This window comes from Hyla sarda, chromosome 1, assembly GCF_029499605.1.
Source record: "Hyla sarda isolate aHylSar1 chromosome 1, aHylSar1.hap1, whole genome shotgun sequence".
In the NCBI taxonomy this organism is placed as follows: Eukaryota; Metazoa; Chordata; class Amphibia; order Anura; family Hylidae; genus Hyla; species Hyla sarda.
Window position 1 is genome coordinate 617,104,994 of NC_079189.1, and position 5,500 is coordinate 617,110,493.

The 5,500-nt window shown below is 41.2% G+C and overlaps 1 pseudogene; it reads right to left on the reverse strand.

Annotated features, from left to right (window-relative positions):
* Positions 1-1,223: 1,223 nt before the first annotated feature.
* On the reverse strand, positions 1,224-1,404 carry LOC130337656 (U2 spliceosomal RNA; annotated as a pseudogene).
* Positions 1,405-5,500: the final 4,096 nt, after the last annotated feature.

The following is a 5,500-nucleotide window of genomic DNA, read 5'->3' on the forward strand; positions in this document are numbered from 1 at the left end:
TAACCCCAAACCTATGCAATTGAATGTTCTAAATGTAGAAGTCAAAATATTACAATATAGTTATATTACAAACAATGTACCTATATACTATCTGTAATACTAACATTGTCCCTATTTAGTATTAGTTATTAGTCCACAAACACTGCCCCATACTGCTTTAGACCCCAAACACTAAGCAGAAATAATAGTGGACCCACAAAAATTACTTATATTTTGCATTATTCCGCCTACAATACAAAAATAGCATTAATGTAACATATTCCTTGCTATCTTACCCTATAAGTGTGTCTATTCATGGCATATTTCTATTGATTTTATTCCAATATATATAAGGGTGTTCATTTCTTCCCTGAGACATGAGGCTTGGACCTTCTACAAATTTGAATCTCTGGCATCAGCCTCATGGGGCAGGAAGGTTTTTCCTTTCTCTGGATCAACAGTAGTTTTTTAGGCAGAACTCGATGAAATCTTTTTTTCAACCTTAAACTAAGTTACTATATTATATAATAACCCTTCATTCATATGCTATATGTCACCATAGTGTAGCTTTGTCCCTTAGTAAACATTTTTTACCAGGTACATCAATTTACTAGTAGGCCACACAATGGTCCCATAGGGTACATGTATGCCACTCCCAATACACCAAGATAGAATTTACGTTCCTCACTCTACAAAACATATTCCCTAAGACCTTCACATTGGCTATAAGACTTTCTATACCCCTTTTGTTAAAAACAATTGAACTCGTTGATGCCTAGTTCTATTTGGAGATAATCTCAGGGTGGTATGTACCTGCCGAATCTTCATGTCTTATCTAGCAGGTAAGCTCCGATACTTGGCCTCCTGGATACAGACGGGCACAATACCAAATGGGAAGAACCATCTAGTACACCGTCTTACCCATCTGTAGCCGGTGTTGGAGGGAAGGGGAGGAGTACACCCGATGGTCCAGCTTTTTTAGAGTCTCTATTACAGAGCATCTCATCTACCGCAACTGGTGGAAAGTTTATTGGTAAATTGTGTAATTAAAAGTTCCCTATTACACACAGTCTGTGAATCAACTATAATTTTCTAGAGGTGACAAATCTTTTATTACATTTGACTTGAAAAGTCTATTCAAATGTTGTAAGGCCATATAACACACATCTAATAGTGCTAGTTTAGGGCAATATGACAATGAGTAGTGTGGGGCCAACACCTTGTCATATCACCTATGATATATTTTTTTGTGCATTGTACCCGCAGATACTGCCATATTGGATCAATGTAAAAGGGCAAAGGAAGCAAGCTTTGAAATTGGCCCGTTCTCAAAAATCCATTTAACATATGGTTCCCCAGATAGGGAACGTATCAGATATTAAACTGATACTTCACGTGATCTTAGCCAAAAGGTGGAAAAGCAATGTCCTTATAATACTTAAATTATTTTGACCCCTATAAGTAAGTCATAATAATTAACATTTTTAAAAAGATTCCAGGCTCTCTCTCAATTGCTGGAACATCTTTAAGAAAGGATTTCCAAAGAGAACAGACTTGAACCTTACGGTTTTTAAAATGACCCGCAATGGGGTCCATATGAAGTTTGTCCACATCCAATGCAGAACATGAAAGTGCAACTTGGCAAGATGGGCTCAGTGCCGGTTCAAGTTTCTGTAGCCATGAATGTGCTAATATCTGCCGTTTTCGAGTAGGTCAAGCCTGTGTGTAAAGACTCTGAATTTAGAAGACTTGTTCTACATCCCTCGTTAGAACATATCATTAGAGATATCGCAAATTGTTCGCCGGCGAACGGTTTCCTGCGAACATAGCTTGTTCACGTTCGCCGCGCCAACATATGCGATGATCGATCTACCCCCTATTCGTCATCATTGCAGTAAACTTTGACCCTGTGTGTCACAGTCAGCAGACACATTACAGCCAATCAGCAGCAGACCAACCCCTTCCAGACCCTCCCACCTCTCTCACAGACTCCATTTTAACATAATTCTGAAGCTGCATGGTTAGAGAGGAGGGATAGTGAACCAGATCCTGATTTAATAGGGGAAGCGATAGCCAAGTGGTTTATTCAGTGTCCACTAAAGTCCTGAAGCACTAATCTGATCTCTACTGTAAGGGCAGCACCCAAAAAAGCCCTTTTTAGGGCTCAAACATCAGTCTGCATATTTTTCCCCTGTGAGTGTAATCTAATAGCATTTGCCTACCTTGCAGCGTCTGTGTCAGGCTCACAGCGTATATTGTGCCCACTTGCCCAGTGCCACCACTGATATCTGGTGTCACAATAGCTTGCATTTAAAAAAAAAAAATTTTTTTTACTGTGAAATAATAGTCAGTTTCCATCACACAAGTGCATTTCAGGGCCTGCCTGGGCACAGTGTCACACTAGTGCTACTCATATATGGTGTAACAGTAGTGTATATTTAACAAAAGAAAAACTTTTTTGGCTGTGAAATAATATCAGTCATTTTACTTCACACTTGGGAGTTTTTGGGCCGACCACCAGGGCTCAGTGTCACACTAGCGCAAGTCATATTTGTTGTAACAGTAGTGTACATTTAAAAAAAAAAATTTTTGGGCTGTGAAATAAAATCAGTTTACTTCACAACTGGGAGTTTTTATTTTATTTATTTTTTAAGTCTCTTAATAGTTTATTAGAAATAATGCAGACAATTAAAAAAAAAATCCCCATCAATTCCAATACAACTTAGGCTTTTCACCAGATTAAAAAAAAATAAAACAAACAAAACAGTATAGTGTATCAACATTGTTACTCTTTCCTTTTTAATATATACTGTGACAGTGCAAATACAATTTGGTCTAAATGTACAGACTGATGAGAGAAACAATGTACAGCTGTCTACACTCTTCCAAGGTGGAAATTCCAAAGGGTCAGAGCAGTCGTACAGGACTCATGGTTACAAATGGGGGACACCTTACTTTGTATCCAGAAACCCAAAGTCATTGTTATAGAAGTACAACTACCAAAGCTCATTCCTGGCTTAAAGTTTACGTTTTTAAATAAGAACATGTGTAAACAGTACTGGGAGCACTTCTGATATCTAGATTAAAATGAATAGTAATTCCCGTATGAATATCAATTGTTGATTATATGTAAAGAGTTAATTTTGTTTTGTACGGCTACTGTGTCAGTGACAATGCAAGAATTACACAAAGCACTCCCTGCTCATATACTGGATACACAATTTACAAAAAAACACCAATATCTGTTAACCAGGGAAACCTGCATGAAACATCTCTTTAATCACGTGGTGTCAAGTCCCCATCTCCCTCCTGAGGATCACACGTCACGTGTCTGTATCCTGTAAGGAGTCAAGGGATCCGTCATGTTACACAGCTCCTCAATGTCCCTCATCTTTCTGGACAGCTCGTCCTTCTATATTTCCAGCTTCTGGATGACATCAGACATTGACCTCTTCTTCTCCTGCCTAGAAATCTCAAAATGCAAAACATACGCAAAGGCCTTATCCTGAGGGTCCGTTAAAAACTATTTGAAACCTTCATTGGGTGAGAGAAGAAATAATCATAATCAATATTCCAAAAATATTAACTAAGAAAAATGTTACAATACAGTGGTCCCTCAAGTTACATTATTAATTGGTTCCAGGACGACCATCGTATGTTGAAACCAGAACTCTATGGAAACCTGGTAATTGGTTCTGCAGCCACCAAAATGTCATCCAAAAATAGGAAAAAGTGAGAATTAAACAAAAATAAGTAGATAACTAAAATAGAGATAAAGCAAATTCTTACACATAAAAGTAAAGATCTGCTGGGAGCTGTAGATCACTGTCTGTCTATGTCAGTGTTTCCCAAAGAGGGTGCCTCCAGCTGTTGCAAAACTACAACTTCCAGCATGCCTGGACAGCCGGAGGCTGTCCGGGCATGCCTGGAGTTGTAGTTTTGCAACAGCTGGAGGCACCCTCTTTGGAAAACACTGGTCTTTGTAGAGGACAGAAGCTTCTTCAGGGTCCTGTACAGAACATGCAATGTCCTAAAAAAAAAAAAGTAAAATGGAGCCACCCTAACCTGATGCCCAAAGGAGCAGCTAACCCTGGCACAGGTCAAGAGTACAGAACATGTAATACCTCCCTGTACTGTAGGGGGCGCTACCAGACACCAGTCAGTGCATGCACTTCAGTAATACAGGGGTTTTACCAGTGAAATGTCCATTCTGATTGGTCGGTTCTTCCAGCCATTGACACGTTTCGCAGATTCCATAGCATTGTATATTGAGTCTGGTTTCAAGTTACAATGGTCCAGAAAAAAACATTGTATGTTGAAACTATTGTATGTTGAGGCCATTGTAAGTTGAGGGATCACTGTACTGAGGAGACTTCCCCACGACAGATCTTAAAGCTCCTCTATTTGTGGCTCAGGCAGTAATTCTTCAGGATCATATTCATTGTGTAGACTAAACCTTATACATGTGTTTCTTCCTATGGCTATTCCTCCTGGTAATCCCGAACCACTAAGTCTGGGTGCACATATGCTGGATATTCATGTCATGTAAAAATTAGGTTCTTACTCTAGTAATACTGAAATGAATTTAGTTATCTTGACTGTACCTAAAATTCTAGACCCTTCATGTCTCCCCAAGTACTTCTCAACGTTTCGATGCTTTGATGTCTCCAACTGCAGGTGATTTTATAGTTTTTTTGCTCCTATCTTATAAATGTGGACACGATAACGTTCATCACATATAATCAAATGCAAACGGACAGCAGGTGTAATGCACCTTAGGGTGGCTCCCTTGTGTCTAGCTCAAGGCTCCGCCCTCTCCAGCCATTTATAGACCAATTCACACTATCACAGGGATTGCGTTTGTGTGTCCATTTTATCCAAAAACGTGTTCACTTAGTACAACAGTGCAGTATACAGGACATGAACATCATATTCCCCCGATGCAAATGATATTGCAGATAATCTGCTCAGCGCGGCGTCTTCAGAACATTTTCCTCCCTTCCTGGGGCAATCCGTTTCTGATCGCTGAGAGACGCCTTCCTGAGGGCTGAATAGAAGCCCCCGTTGTGTGCGACCAACAGTAACGTTGATACCATCTATAATCAGCCCCCACATACACAAAAAATAAAAACATTTTCCACATCTATTGAAAAAATATATATCCCCTGACTTAAGACTTTTCTTTTTATCCCGCACAATTTCTAGACCTGTTTCATCTTAAAAGGGTACTCCGGCCGTCATAGACTTGCATTGAGGGGGCGTGACGTCACACGTGGCGGGGGGGGCGTGACGTCACACGTGGCGGGGGGCGTGACGTCACACGTGGCGGGGGGCGTGACGTCACACGTGGCGGGGGCGTGACGTCACACGGGGCTGGGGCGTGACGTCACACGGGGCGGGGGCGTGACGTCACACGGGGCGGGGGCGTGACGTCACACGGGGCGGGGGCGTGACGTCACACGGGGCGGGGGCGTGACGTCACACGGGGCGGGGGCGTGACGTCACTATACTCCGGCCCCAT